Here is a 17,047-nt window from a genome sequence, read left to right on the forward strand (position 1 = left end):
TTGTTGTAGCTACAGCCAAATTTTCGTCATTTAGACGAGTGTTTTTCTAAAGGTCTCTTAACCACACCAGTGTAACATCTGCGTCGTATCAACTTTGGTCACGGCGGTGACGAGAGGGAAGGGGAGGGGGAGGGTGAAGAGTACTCTCAACGAACTATGGCGAGGATGAAACTTCCTGGCAGATTAAAACTGTGTGCCGGACCGAGACTCGAACTCGGGACCTTTGCCTTTCGCGGACAAGTGCTCTACCATCTGAGCTACCCAAGCACGACTCACGCCCCGTCCTCACAGCTTTACTTCTGTCAGTACCTCGTCTCCTACCTTCCAAACTTTACAGAAGCTCTCCTGCGAACATTGCAGAACTAGCACTCCTGAAAGAAAGGATATTGCGGAGACATGGCTTAGCCACAGCCTAGGAGATGTTTCCAGAATGAGATTTTCACTCTGCAGCGGAGTGTGCGCTGATATGAAACTTCCTGGCAGATTAAAACTGTGTGCCGGACCGAGACTCGCTTGGGTAGCTCAGATGGTAGAGCACTTGTCCGCGAAAGGCAAAGGTCCCGAATTCGAGTCTCGGTCCGGCACACAGTTTTAATGTGCCAGGAAGTTTCATATCAGCGCACACTCCGCTGCAGAGTGATAATCTCATTATGCGAGGATAATCGCTGTTGTTGTAGCTGACTGTGGACTGATATCTCTCATTGTTCATTCAGTTGATGCTTTCGTAGTGTAAAGTAGTTTGTACCAAAATTGTTTGAAAATTTTGTTTAATTGCTGGAAACAACATTTCGAATTATGTACGTACACTTTCTCTTTATTATATGTACGATTACATTTTCTCTACGTGAATATAAATACAGGGTGCGGCAGCGTTCGTAGCGTAACCTGACTTGTGTAGTACAATGACGCACTGCAGGAATGCGCGCCAGCTCGTGCCGCATTCGTGCACTAATGAGCTGCCATTTCGAGTGTGACAGTGATATGGAGCGGTGGGGTGCACAGCATCCTGCCTTTGCTGTTGAAAGGTATTTCTAGAATAACGACTCTGTTATTGCTACTCAGCGTCTTTTTCGGCAACATTTGAACTTGGGACGTCATGGGAAAGTTCCAGATGGACGGACCATTGTGAGGTGGATACGTGCATTTCGAACAACAGGTTCTGTTTGCAATGGCAAACCGGAAAGGAGTGAAAGAACTGTGCGGACACCAGAAGCCGTGGAATATGTTCGTGCTGCACTATTGCGTAGCTCAAAAAGATCTGCTCGTCGTCATGCGCAAACTGTGCATATGTCCGATCGCTCATTCAGGCGAATATTGCACGAAGATCTCCATTTTCACCCATATAGGCTGCAGATTGTTCATGAAATTAGGTCTCGCGATTGGGTTTCACACGAGACATTCTGCTTAACCATGCGTGATCTCCTTCGCCAAAATCCACAAATGTTGCACACCATTGCGATGTCAGATGAAGCTCATTTCGAGTTATGTGGTTCAGTGAATAAACAGAATATGCGTTATTGGAGTGATGTAAATTCGCATGAACTGCAAATCAAGCCCTTGCACAGTTCTCGTGTCACAGTGTGGTGTTGAGGATGACAGCGGTGAGGCTGTAACTGTCACCCGCGAACGCTGCCTAAATATGCTGCAGGACTTCGTTCTTCCCCAATTAGGTACGGTCAATGAGGATGTGGAACAATTATGGTTTCAACAAGATGGAGCGACCTCGCATACAGCCAGAATTTGCGTGGATTTCTAGCGACAGACATTTCCCGGCGGAGTAATTTCTCGTTTTTATGATATTTCCTGGCCGCCTCGCTCACCTGGTCTTTCATGTGCAGACTTTTTCCTTTGGGGCTACCTGAAGAAATAAGTGTTCCGAACACGTTGAGCCACCATTCCTGAGTTGAAGGATCGCATCACAACTGTCATCGGCAATGTCCCAGGGGTACGTTACGCCGAGTTATGGAAAGCTTCCAGCGCCGCCTACATGAATGTGTTGTGCAGAGGGGTCGTCATTTGAGAGGAGTCATATTCAAAAAGTAATCCACGCAATGGACAATGACTTGCACATTAGTAAATGGCGTACCTTTAAGCATTAATTGACATAAGCGGTAACAAATAAATTACAGTTACTGCCTGATGATGTGTTTTTAATATTCTAATATGAAAGCTGCCGCACCCTGTGCTTATATAAAGGATACCAATAAATCCACAGTTAAAGTTTTTCAGATGTTTGTGTTCCGTCTGTTTTACTCTGTTTTCTGTCGGCTCCCGATGCGAATACGTAATCCTTAACCATTGAGAGCAGAGCACCGAATGAAATACTACAACGAGAACATGAAAGTCCAGGCACAATGCAGAGTCGAAATCCAATAAGCAGAATGGCTTGGTAGTAATTAGAGTTACGCCCTACGACAATTACGGTATGGTAATGTTGGCTCGACAGAACATGCAAAACTGTAAACTTTGATGGCCGATGGATGATCGTAAACAGGGGACATGTCGATACCAGGGCATAAAATCTTGGTGAATTTCATTCTATGTACTCATTTGGGCAGTAACTATACCTCGCTGACAGGTGCGTGAACAACATACGCAGATGTCAGCATTTTGAAAGATGATGTGTAGCTGGGCTCAAAGAAGTCAGTTGAAGTAATAGGCGAATCGCTCAAGATCTGAACAGGAACAATGCCACTCTTCAACGATGATGGCATGAATGGATGAACCATGACTGGACACAGCATCAAGAAGGAAGCAGTGGACCTACAGAGAGATGACAGAATGTGAGGACCGAGCAGTTATCAGAGAGGCTCTCAGAACCCCAAATTCATGATTGTCAACGGTCCGACGTGCAACTGGTGGTTCAGTGACTTCAAGGATCATTAATACGCGGCCCACAGAATGGGGGAAACCTGTTTGCAATGGTGTCCACTCATTGAGTGAAGTAGAATTGTCTTCGGTGATGAGCCCCGCTTCGAACTGAACTCCGATGACCAGCAAAGACGTGTCTGGAGACGCCACAAACAGCGGTGGGATACCAGTCTGACTGTCGGCCGCCATACGACGCAACAATCGGGAGTAGTGGTCTGAGATGCCATTTCTTTTCAGAGCAGCGCCCATTTGATTGCCATCCGTGGCACCTGTATAGCACAGTGGTACGTCGACGATATTCTGCACCCCGTTTTGTTGCCTTTATGGCAAGCCATCCTGGGATTACATTTCAGCAAGGTAATGCCCGACCACACACGAGTCGAGTTTCTATTGCTTGTCATGTTGTTTGCCAAACCGTACCTTGGTAAGCAAAGTTGACGGATCTTTTCCCAGTTGAGGATGTTTGGAGCATTATGGGCAGAGCCCTCCAACCACCTCGGGATTTTGACGATCTAAGGCGCACATTGGACAGAATTTGGCACGATGTCCTTCAGGAGGACATTCAACTACTTTTTCAACACCGAGCCGAATAATTGCTTGTGTAAGAACCAGAGATGTATCAACTCGTTATTGACTTGCTCAATTTGTGAAGCTCTTTCTCTTGAATAAATTATCCAATTTTTCTGATACTTCAATCATTTGTTTGTCTGTACATATAAGAGGGTAATCCCAAAAGTAAGGCCTCCCGTTTTTTTATAAGTACAGAACTCTGTGTGGCAGTTGGTCGCACTGTTATGAAGAGTGCTTCACGCGCTGTGTGTAAACATGCGCACGCCTCGCTGAGGGGCTCAGTCTTGGCTTGGCAGCCGTTGAGAATGGAGCTTCCGCTGGATGTTACAGCCAAGTACGAATTGCGGGCAGTTGTTCGGTTTTTGAACGCAAAGGGGATTGCGCCGATAGAAATCCATCGCCATTTGAGGGAAGTGTATGGTGAGTCGTGCATGGATGTCGAAAATGTTCGTAAGTGGTGTAGAGAGTTTGCAGCTGGTCGGACCGAAATTCACGACGAACAAAGGAGCGGGAGACCGTCAATTTCTGAGGAGACAGTGTTGAAGGTTGAGCAAAGCATGCGTGAAGATTGGCGGATCACCCTAGATGATCTCTGCACGTTGGTTCCTGAGGTTTCCCGAAGCACCGCTCACGGAATTTTAACGGAAACATTGAACTACCGCAAAGCGTGCGCAAGGTGGGTGCCATGCGTGCTGACTGAGGACCACATGCGGCAACGAGTTGATGCTTCCCACGCATTTCTTCACCGCCTTGCAGCCGAACAGGACAACTATCTGGACTCAACTGTCACGGGTTATGAAACCTGGGCATACCACTTTACACCTGAGACTATAACTTTCTGAACAATATGGCGGCGAGCTTGTATGACATGGGCATACAAAAACTGCCACAGCGTCTACAAAAGTGCATCGACAGAAATGGTGATTATGTGGAAAAATAGCTAAATGTCCAAGCTGTAAACTGATGTAAACCATTGTAGAAATAAACAGGTCTATATACTTATAAAAAATAGGAGACCTTACTTTTGGGATTACCCTCGTAGATTTGTTCTAACGATTTGCGTCCCATTTGGATAATTCCTTCGTGGTGCGCAGTTTTTTTTGTCTTTGAGTGTACATCTAGTCAGTAGCCTAGGGTACTACCAATGGATATGACCGTTTCAGATTTGCGTCGCGTTACATCCATAGTTATAAGCAAAAAGGACATAGAAAATTATAACTTTAATTCTTGTTAATTTGCCATTACCAGCTAATAGCTAGGTTAATAAATAAATCAATATAGAAATGAAAAATATCTTTATATCTGAAACATCACATTGATTAGTAAAATCGCCCGCCGAAGTGGCCGAGCGGTTCTAGGCGCTACAGTCTGGAACCGCGCGACCACTACGGTCACAGGTTCGAATCCTGCCTTGGGCATGGATGTGTGTGATGTCCTTCGGTTAGTTAGGTTTAAGTAGTTCTAAGTTCTAGGGGACTGATGACCTCAGAAGTTAATTCCCATAGTGCTCAGAGCCATTTGAACCATTTGATTAGTAAAATCGATTTCAGCTTTCTTGCGAGGTAAAATATACAGTCGTGCCTAAGCAAACAAAAAGGATGGCCACAATTTCAGGATACACTCCCCATTCACAGAAGAAGAAAATGGACCGGTGTCCGGCAACGCTTTAATTCCCTGTTAGAACACTTTTTCTACAACTCTTTTTAGAACATCATTACTCGTGGAAAATCACAGAAACGCAATTTACCACCATATCACACGAAACCTTTTCTTACAGGAAATATTCAAAATGCCATCCATTGACACTGATATATGAATCAATCAGTCGTCGCATTGAATCCTAAATGTTATGATGTATCCTCGAAGTATTGTATACGTTTCCACTGCCTCCAAAATAGTGGCACGAAACCGCTTCTCTTTTTGCACTGGAGTTCTACACACGAGAGGCATCAAATACCCCTACAAAAAAAAAAAGTGTAATAGGTTTATGTCTGGAAGAGAGGCAGCTGATCAGCTTTCTATCTCGCGTGGAATTGTTTAGAAGCCGACAGGCGTTAATACTAAAATACAGATGAGTTTCATGAAGTACCTGTTTCGCCATACCAGTAAAAACTCATCTGTTTCAAAGTTTCTCCTGTGAGTGGCGTATTCTGAAGAGTTGTATAATATGAGTTCTGACGTGGAAACAAAGCACTTCAGTATCCATGTCCCACTAACATATATTTCTACATCGAAGGAATATGTCGTGTTTCTTACGTACTGTATATCATCCTTTTTTGTTACTGTTTATCGAACCCATTTCCGTCAAAAAATCAACAGATTCTTTAAGTTAACATAGAAATAAGATATCACGGAAATGATGGAATAGAAAAAAAGCAGTAAATATTATCCAAATAAGGAGTTATTTTTGGGAGACTCAAGTAGGTTCAAAAAGTATACATTAGCGACGGAGAAGAGTGGTGGGAAGTATTGAACAAGAATGTAGCCAGTGAAACACATTGCACAAATAATTGGGCACGAACGTATAGCTGATACAGAAAAAACTAGTACAGTTCAAGAGCAAGTATGGTGCTATTTAAACGACTGAAAAGGACATTGAAGTAGGAGAATAGAAGATTTTACGATACGATGCACAAGAAACACGCGCAATCTGAATTACGTAAAGAAACTCTATGACACGCATTGAATTACGTGCCCCCTGTTTTTGCGTTGCGGTGACCACGTTATACAATCCTTCTCCCATCGCGTTACATTGGCGAGTACCTCATCCATTGTTTGACTCTCGTTACATCAGCACGTCAATACGAGTTGCTTAGTTGAGTGAAAAACGAAGCCTGCTGCCGCCATCACACATATCTGTGGCTTACATTTGATTCGTAGTATTTTTCCCCAAAATTAAAACAAATCACAAAGATTACGGACGAAAACATGGTTTGTGGAAAAAATATAGCCGTACATTAATTCCCTTTACAGGCGCATACTCCACGTAGCCTTAGACTCGGCTACTAGTCAAGATGTAGATTTTATCGCAACATTCTTGCTGTATTTCGCTTCATTCACATTCGTCCCGCGATGCTGTTCTAATGGAACGGTGCCCGGAATATTTGCACAGTCAGTAGCACGCTTTGTGCTGTCTAGAAGAACACGGGTAAAATGAAATATAAAAGACAATGATTTCTGCAGTTTTTGGTTTGAATTTTCTTGTTCGTTCTGATTAAAGTTACTGTCACTCACTATTTATTTGATAAAGTACTATTTTAAAAGCTAGGTCCAGTAATATGTGATCGGTGAGGAATTTAGTAAAATGGTGCCAGTTTCTAAAACGTAAGTGGCAATTACGTCAGTGGCAGTTGCAGTGATATCAAACCACGTTTTTTAATATGTAATGAGTTACAGTGAAGAAGCATCAAATACAGACTTGGCGTAGATAAAACTACAAAGTGACTGCAATAATAGTCTGGAAAGCAAGAGGACGACACACTCGCATTATCAAACTTCTTCTGATAAAGCCAGCGTGGGTTGGTTAACAAGGTGACATTTATCGTTTTTACAGATGTGTAGACTGCGCGAGCTAACATCCAAAAGATGTTTGGACACACATGTCTTGGCTCAAACTCGTCTAGGGGTCGAACCGCACGTGTCGCATTACACGCCTTAAATTAGACACTGGTGACCCTTTGGTTAAATTCTCTGGCTGATGGCAATTTTGCGAGATACAAAGTTAACATAACATATAATAATCGTAATAATAATATCGGGAACTAAATTAACGACCCATAAATGATGCAGGCCACACAGTTGGGTTTTGGTTAAAATAATGAATTTCAGAAAGCAAACTATTGGCGAAAGTGGTCGTATTTAGAATGACTGTTACACTCGAGCGCATATCCATTTGACAGAGTTCGATCATTCACAATCTCATCGCGAAATACAAGTATCTACGCGAAAAGTTAAGATTTCACACCAGGCGCGCTGCTGTTCACCGCTCAGAGACAAAGTCCCGCGATACCACACAACGCGAAATTTTCTACGTCGTTTCACTTCCTAGCTACCTAAAGACCGACCGTCCGCTTTCGCGTCTGCATCCGAATTGTCCCCTTTGGCGTCTCCAGCCGAACTGTCCGCCTTCGCGTCTGTACCTGCACTGTACGCTTTGGTGTCTCGAGCAGAACTGTCCCAGCCGGCCGTTGTGGCCGAGCGGTTCTAGGCCATTCAGTCCAGAACCGCGCTGCTGCTACTGTCGCAAGTTCTAATCCTGCCTCGGGCATGGATATGTGTGATGTCCTTAGGTTAGTTAGGTTTAAGTAGTTCTAAGTCTAGGGGACTGATGACTCAGGTGTGAAGTCCCATAGTGCTCAGAGCCATTTGAACCAGAACTCTCTCTCTCTCTCTGCCCGTCTCCAGCCTAGGGCAGTTCCCTTTCCTGAAGCCGTCCATCTGATTGGCTACAGCTTATTCTACATTATTTTACATTTTAACATATTTGAATAATCAAAGCTTGATGACTTTCTCGTTCTAAATAAAGTAACAAAAATATCCATTACATAAGAAACATTAAATTCTTTTGCATAAAACGAATACAATTTCCTTCTTAACTTTGAATGTCACGGCCAGTAGCCTTGCACCAATGTGCTTTCTGATAAATAAATGAAGAACAAAAGTAACTATTATGCAGTAATCTTTACATTAAATATTCTATTACCTATTGATTCAAGAAGGCGTCATATTGTCATCGTTCAATGTGTTTTGTGTGGAGGAAATGATGATCTGATGCCTAACTATATCTTTTAAACAAATGAAGTTACTGAGTTGATATTTACAACATTTGTTATAGATGCGCTTCTATATGAAATGTCGATCGTTAAGATCGACCAAAGTGTTCAGATTTTAGCATTCAGGTCTTTGTTAAGAAACTTGTTAATTCACTTTATCAGTAAAACCTAAATTATTATATATATGATCAGTATTCAAGTTTTGTTGTATCACCATGAAAATTGATGGAGGATGGCAGATTAAAATTACTGTGGCTTGATTGCCTGCACTACTACAGAATTAAATAGTTTTCATAAACGTTTCTCTTTATGGTCAACCTTAGGTCCCTCCATATTTAACCCTGCTACGTCTCCTCGGCCACAAACGACTTCTACTGGGTTTCCCTATGACGTAGATTCTCGTCTGTCTCACTCGCACGCTACAGCGCTTAGGCCTCAATAGACGCCTGTGAGTTTCCCTGTCTCGTGGTTAATCTGCGCCCTTTGTGGCATCCGGTCCTGGACGACAGGGTTCGTGTCACAATTCCTGAAGGCTGACTCTTTCGGCGATACACTCAAATGAGAGCGCAATGCTCGTTAACTCACAACTGTAGGACGTTACTTTTGTGCACCGCGATATCTGCCCACAACCCTTTTACATACGGCTCTTTAATTATCTAAGCCTCCAGCACACGGGACGAGATAGGTAACGTTGGCGTAGCGCTCTACGAGTTTTGTGACGTCGCCTCTTGCTAATTCACGTTGAGGAGCCATTTCGTCTCGTGAAACATAAAATAAGTTCTCCGATATTTCGGCAACGTGCCACGTAAAGTAGAACCAATAGAAAGCAAGAACGCTCCCTATGTCACAAGCAAAAACCAGAAATCCGACTTCTGACACTGCGTTACTAAAGAGGCCATCGAAATCCGACTACAGGACGATCTAATTAATAAAGACAGCGGCCTTCAACTTAGTCAGGCTTGGAACCCTGCACTCAGCCTGGAGAGAAAGATGCTGTCCCAGAGATCGAGGACCGCCCCCGACGGCGGCAGCAGGGAGACTGCAGACGCCAGTTCAGACCCAGGCGCCGCTTCCCCCACCACCTCCAGTAGCCGCCGCGCCGGTCGCACCGAAGACACCAGGAGAGGAACGGTGGAGGGGGTAACGGCTAGTATATATAGGGCGCCGAGAGGAACAGCACAGCATTCGTCAGGAACCACCTGAAGATGGCCGCGTGTACGTCTGCCGAAATATTGTGGAGAAATTACGACGCTATCCGGTCGGATACCCGAGAACTGTTCAAAAAGGATAGTAATATCCCATAACGTATGTATCACAACCCCCAAATGATGCTACTGTCTATTATAAAATCTTCGAACCTCGTATGTCAAGTACTAGCAGACTCTAAAAACTAATACTACACCTATGTCGCAATGTCTGCATCCATATAGAACGAACAACAGAAATTTTTAAACTTTACGCCTGTTATTAGAATAAGTTGGTGACTGCTTCTCAAGGGGGACGTTGCTAAAGTGGGCCCAGAAATGCGCCTCAAACACTTCTATCTTCTCACTTAACACGCTGATGCATTCTTGTCTTCAAGTGCAAAAAATCTCCACGTCTTCTAAATCTGACAGCATCTACCCTTTATCCTAAAAATACAATACCTTCACTCTGTATTTGATATTACTCAACGAGTGCTGCCCATTCTCTTTATTATATGCTCCTTAAATCTTACTTTAGAAATTATTCCCGTTTGTCCCACACACTTCATTTCATAATCCTGACACATTATTTCATAAACTTCCAGTATCCGTACCCAGTTCTCCACCGTGCCAATCTTATGCTTCACCCTTTGGTCGTTTGTCTTACTTCCTGAATGCAATTTTAACCCCTTTTATTGATAAAAAACTTCGTCTGTTTATGTGAGACAACTCCCCATTATGTATGTACATATGTGCATGGATTTTTTCGGTTCAAAATGGCTCTGAGCACTATGGGACTTGGAACTGCTGAGGTCATCAGTCCCCTAGAACTTAGAACTACTTAAACCTAACTAATCTAAGGACGTCATACAAATCCAAGCCCGAGGTAGGATTCGAACCTGCGACCGTGGCGGTCGCGCGGTTCCCGACTGTAGCGCCTAGAACCGCTCGGCCACCCCAGCCGGCTGGATTTTTTCGTTTCGTTGGTTTCTGTGCCCTACCGCTGCATCAGTCTTATCTATCAAACCCACGTAATTTTCTTCCGCTATTTGCCTAAATGTTTTCATTTCTTCATGCTTGTTCTTAGGACCTAGTGGAATGGAATGATCCTTGCCCACAGCATATTTCAAGAATGCTAATATGTGTTCATGGGGGTGACATAAGGTCTTGAGGATGGGATAAGGTCTTATCAACGGGACGAATGTTTAAAGCAAGGTTTAAAAAGCATAATAATAAAGAGAATGGCTCGTTGGCGATAGTGAAGCACCTTAAGAAAGAGCAGCATTCGTTGCGTAACATCGCACTCATCATGAGGGTATTGTGCTTTGAGGATAAATCGTGGCTACGGTCAAATTTTACTATCGTCGTTATAGCCCATCGAGGCATATTCGCATTTTCGCACGGAGAGCCAAAGTGGTTACGGCGACCACTCGTGATAAGCGGTAAATATGGGTTCGAGTCCCAGTCCGGCACAAATTTAATGTATGACTAATAAAATTTACAGCTGACGTCACAACGTATTCGCAATTGGCGAATCCATTTCGTAATATTTACAACAGCTGTGAATCGCCAGTGTCCTTTCCTTCAGACGTGCAACTTCGAGACACTCTAAATTAAAAATATTGTGAAAATTATTGGTATAAATGTCTCGACGGGCTGAAACGACAGTAGTAATGTTTGTGTCTCCTTGTGCGGGAATCACAAGATAGCGAGCGTAGGGGATATGGGCAACATGACGTGTGGAAGGCTTTTGGATCCGTGTGGGAGACGTGCACGGATAGAAGAAGTTGTTAAGGCGGAGCTCACGGTAAGCGGGAAATCTACGTTCGTGTCCCGGTCCATCAAAAATTTTCATGTGTCCTAATAAAATGTACAGCTGACGTCAAAATGTATTTGTAATTTGCGAGTCCATTTCGTAACTATATATAGATTTACCTTCTGTATACTAACGAAATGCGCATAGATGGCCAAGTGATCTACTTTGAAAACTGTTAGCGGATACCTATCAATCGTTCCATATGTAACAACTTTTGTGCACTTCCTAACAAATTAATTTCTCAACGCAAGATACAGTCTCGAACTCACGGTCACAGTTATACAAAAACAACTGCAGCTTTTAGAAACTTGACTTGTCTTGGAAAAATTTCTGCAGGCAAAATCGTTAATAGACCTGTAATATTTGTTATTTAATTTTCCGTACAGTTCAGTTTGACTAGAATCCATAATCGTACAAAAGTTTCATGAGTGCATCGTGTTAGTGTGAGTGAAATGGTGATATCTAGTAACTTTTTGAGCCTACATGACTAGATTTCCGCTGATTATGACTATGCTATCGTATTCTGTCGTTAGGTGATGAAAGCGCATGTCGCGCTACCAAATTTAGTATTAAGTCTTATCTAAGATTATTTAGTCATCATCTGTACTGATTAGTATGTATTTTAATGTTTTATAACACAGTTATCTCGTAAGTGTCTTGGTCACGTTATACATTTTTAGTTTACACCTTTATCGGATTTGGCGGTTGTTTCTTTTCAGATGAATTCGCAATCTGTATTGGTCTGGCACTCTTACCTCTGGAGTTGTCGCGTGGCGGGGGAAGATTAAAAGAGAATGTGACTACATTTCTGTGCTTTGACTATGGGCTATCTAACAACTGAGCATCTGGTATCCTAGACACACATAGGTACGCTATGCAACAAGGAGGCTCGAGGCATCACAAATGAGACAAACACTTACTGGTTGTCGAAACTGGACTAATAAAACGTGCATAAGCAAGAAAGTAGATAACACAAGAGGTGATACATCATGCTCTTAGATTTGTACTTTGGATAAGAGACAAGTAACAGAAGCATTGGAATATAATGTTCTGTAACTCTTCTTGCGTTGGTTGCAATACCACAAAGTAGGAATTCGTGAAGGGCGCGGGAGTTTAATAAGATAAAGGTACATCAGAAACCCAACCACTCGACAGGTCTGGTTGCACTAGTCTTCTTTCTTCAAGAATTATTACCATTAACGTGCTCAAGTAGGTCAGGGCGAACGACCGATACCCGTGTTCGTCCTCGTACTTAGGAATGGTCGAGATAAAAACTCAAACACTTGCGCTTATTTCTATTGCAATGGGGACAATCCAACCTTCGTGCTTACTGTCATAACTAGGATCTATGAACCTCGAGAATATGTTGATTCAGGGTGGTGTTAAAGACGATTTACACTTCCTGCACTGGTTGAAGTGCATATCAAGTATTCGGACTGAATTTATATGGCTATTTTTACGGTAAATACTCTAGTTTGGAACCGCGCGATCGCTACGGCCGCAGGTTCGAATCCTGCCTCGGGCATGGATGTGTATGATGTTCTTAGGTTAGTTAGGTTTAAGTAGTTCTAAGTTCTAGGGGACTGATGACCGCAGAAGTTAAGTCCCATAGTGTTCAGAGCCATTAGAACCATTTTGAACTCTTTTTAATTTTGGTTGTAGTTGCGTCACTGACTTGACAAAGCATTCTATAAAAATAAATAAAATATCGTCGATACCCCTGGATCTGCATATTATTCATGTAATGCATATAAGATGCGTTGCTATACTAATTAAGAGGCCAGGAGTAAGCATCTAGAGATATAATCTGCAAATCGTTTCCCCTCGCACGCAGAGCTCTACATGCGGGTGTCCTTTGCGTGTGACTTCTGAACATATGAGCAGTTACAGTTCCGCATATCATTGTCAGAATTGCCAAGTGGAAGACATATGCGCATTAAAAAATTGTATGTTAAGTAATGCAGACCATAAAATGACAGAGTATGCATCATAAAAAAAAATTACGTACTAACAAACATAAAATTTTGAAGGTGACAATGGGCAGTATGAGTTTTCGTGTTAAGACAGAGTATGCACCATTAAAGAAAGGAAAAGCATGTTGTAAACGTTAAAGCAACTAGAACCATTTCAAGTAAGAGAACGTATTGCACACTGAGCAGCAGAATTAAAGGGTCACTTTTTCAAGACCCCGTAAGTGCATTCCACTGCGACACATAAGTCAGAAATCTGGCCCAAAGGTGTCTACAAGCTTGCTCTGTAATTGTCCAAAACCGTTACGGCCTGCGACTTGAGCTCGGCGACCTTCAAACAGCAAGGTGACGGTCGATGGGAAGAAAAGGTCACAACTCGGAAATCCATGTGAACAGTCAGGTGGGGTAATGGTGTCACATTGGCAAAAAATTTCACCACAGTTCTGCCCAACGCCACCGTGAATGTGTCACGCGATGAGAAGGTCGTCACAGCCCCCCACCCCGTATCCCACATTTCAGTCCTTCTTTTGACCTCTCCGCGATGGAGGTCAGAAGCGCGACACCCAGCGTTGATATCAGGCGGTTTTCTTGTGAGTGGCCGAAGAAACCATTACAGACACACCGGTGCTCAGAATTGGCACGAAAGGGCCTCTGGAGGAAGCATAAAGGGCGCCAGTGAAACCATCCCTTCCCTGGTGGCGTTGATTCCCCACATATTTCGCGGTCGAAAGCGATAGTTCGCAGTGCGATCAGCAACAGGTAGATGTTCTTGGCAACGTTTGACTCTGCTGTCACTTTCGGACTTGTCAGCCATGTCTAAGGACATTATGAGGCTACATGTCCGCTGAACGTGATTGTATTCCTTTGGAGAGCAGCCCCGCTGAAATTTTTTGTCTCGTGTCAAGATGGAACCACTAGGGACCGTTCAAAACCCTTCGACGAAATGTGAACTTGAATTGAGGCATCGAAGGATACTTTCGCTTTTTCCACCTTCCTGTGGTGCTATCATGTTGGAGTGAAGCATTAACGTGCGCGTGAATAAAACGGCAGATGATCTCTCTAAGATGAATACCAATCCTTCCGACCACCACAAGAGCAGTATCAACAGCCAGTCAGGATCACTCACCACAGTATCATAGTAAAATTGCTTTAACGAAACAATAATGTACACACTAGCTGAAGAATATAAATAAACAAACACCACACACACACACACACACACACACACACACACACACACAGTGGAATAGCACATGCTTCCACAGAAGCAGATAACCAAACACACGATCACATATCGCAACATCAAAACAAACTACAGAAGTGCGATGTTCTAAAATTCGAGTTCCCATGTGTGAGAGAACATTAGGATTGAATCAGAATCCAAAAAAAAGTGAGTAATAATTGTAATTTAATACTGGAGAGCATTGTCTAAGACACTGCGATGACAATCAATAACTGCATTCAAGTTAAGAGTGAACACCCAAGCTGAGATTATGGTTCTGCATCATCTGTAGAATATTTCAGAACAAATGAAAATTTGTGCTGGACTGGGACTCGAAACCAGATTTCTCGCTTGTCGCAGCGGTTACCTTAGCCACTTCGGCTATTGGACCATGCTTCCAGGTTCTCTCTTCGCTGGCTTGTGATCATAAGGGAGAATAGATACTGCGACAAATGGAAATTTAGGCCACTCCTGGAAGCATGCTCGGATAGCCGAAGTTGTTAAGGCCACAGTTCATGACAAAAGAGAAATCTGAGTTCGAGTCCTGCGCTGGTGCATATTTTCATTTGTTCTGAAATATTCCTCAGCTGACGCCAAACGATAATCGCAATTTGCGAGTTGATTCTTAATTTAACAGTGTTTAATAGTGGTAGTGTAAGACACAAAAACTGTTTGTGATCACGACAAATAGTTTACTAAGATAACCCAAACTGTTACAGTAACTACTGAAGATGCTTTGACATAAAGCGAAACTCGTATAGTCTAAATAAAACTTTTATTACAGTAGCAAAAGATGGAATAGAACGTACATTACATGTTGTTACTTGAAGTAGTGCAGAACGTTGTTGCCTCTGAAGGTTGTTAGTAGGCAGATTGCAACCGGTACAATGCCCCTGGTTATCTGATGTTTATTTCAAGGACAGCTCTGAGCCAGACGCCCTGTAGCGTGCATTCAAGTGACCCCAAACCACCGCCGTAGTGTCAACCGAGAGCTCATTGGAGAGCAGAGTGGGGTCTGTTGTGTTTTTTGATGAGAGCTTGTTCTGTTTCGGTGTCAGTGATGGCCGTGTGTTGGTTAGAAGGAGGCCAGTTGATCGCCTGCAACCAACCTGTCTGTGTGCTAGACAGATTGGACCTACACCTGGAGTTACACACTTGAGGTACGATTTCGTACGACAGCAGGAGCACTCTCGCGGTTATCCCATGCACCCTGACTGCAAATTTGTACGCCAGTCTCTTGATTTGACCCGTTGTGCTGCCATTCATGGTCAGCATTCCAGGGTTTGCGTCCAACAGGATAACGCTCGCTGTTGTAACCAAAATGATTTACAGAATGTCCTCATGTTGCCTTGGCCTGCTCGTTCACCAGATCTGTCTCCAGTCTAGAACATACGTGACATCATCGGATTACAACCCCAGCGTCACCCAGAAACAGCATTAAACGTCCCTGTATTGACTGACAGTGCCACAGTTTTATTACAATCGCAAAAGAAGGAAAATAGCCTAAGTTTATTGTAATTATTTCAAATTGATGGACATGAAATTTCTGTTGTCCTTGAAGGTCGCTGAGTAGGCAGACTGCAGCTGGGATGGTGGCTGAGGCTAGCTGTTCAGTAATGTATAGTGGAGATGCTGAGCCGCGATAGGCACAATAAAACGTTCACACAATCATAGCTTTCCGCCATTAAGGCCTTTGTCAGCAGTAGACACACATACACGCATACACTCACGCAAGCGCTACTTGCACACACTTCTGGAGTCTCAGAGAGCTGAAACTACACTGCCATCAGCAACACCAGTGCATGGTGGGAGTGGAAACTGGGTTGGGGTAAGGAGGAGGCTGGGGCGGGGATGGGAAGGGATAGTATGGTGGAAGTGGGGGACAGTCAAGTGTTGCAGTTTAGATGGAGGGTAGGAGAGTGGTGCGGAGGGTGAGGGGGTAAGTAGCGGAAAGGAGAGAAACAAATCTCCTGTGCCTCATCTTTCCAGTCTCCCACCACCTCCCAAAGTCCCACAGTCCGGCCACAGAGGAGCATTCCCCTCGTAACTCAGTACCATCCGGGACTGGAGCAACTGAATTACATTCTCCGCCAGGGTTTCGACTACCTCTCGTCGCGCCCTGAAATGAGAAATGTCCTACCCACTATCCTTCCCACCCCTCCTACCGTGGTATTCCGCCGTCCACCGAATCTACACAATATACTCGTCCATCCTTACCCAACCCTTGCTCCCAATCCCATACCTCATGGCTCATACCCCTGTAATAGACCTAAATGCAAGACCTGTCCCATACATCCTCCTACCACCACCTACTCCAGTCCAGTCACTAACATTACCTATCACATCATACGCACGGCTACCTATGAAACCAATCACATGATCTACAAGCTAACCACTGTGCTGCATTCTATGTGGGTGTGACAACCAACAAGCTGTCTATCCACATGAATGGACACCGACAAACTGTGGCCAAAGAACAAGTGGACCACGCTGTAGCTGAACACGCTGCCAAACATGATACCCTTCATCACAATGACTGCTTCACAGCCTGTGCCATGTGGGTCCCTCCCACCAACATCAGCTTTTCTGAATTGCGCAGGTGGGAACTTTCCCTGCAATACATCCTGTGTTCCCGCAACCCT

The 17,047-nt window shown here is 43.8% G+C and overlaps 1 protein-coding gene across 1 annotated transcript in view; it reads right to left on the reverse strand.

The window, feature by feature from the left end:
* The window catches only part of LOC126204037 (calcium release-activated calcium channel protein 1-like), a 119,655-nt gene that overhangs the window by 55,134 nt on the left and 47,474 nt on the right, over positions 1–17,047 (reverse strand). The window lies entirely within an intron of this gene.

Source organism: Schistocerca nitens, chromosome 9, assembly GCF_023898315.1.
Source record: "Schistocerca nitens isolate TAMUIC-IGC-003100 chromosome 9, iqSchNite1.1, whole genome shotgun sequence".
Classification (NCBI taxonomy): domain Eukaryota; kingdom Metazoa; phylum Arthropoda; class Insecta; order Orthoptera; family Acrididae; genus Schistocerca; species Schistocerca nitens.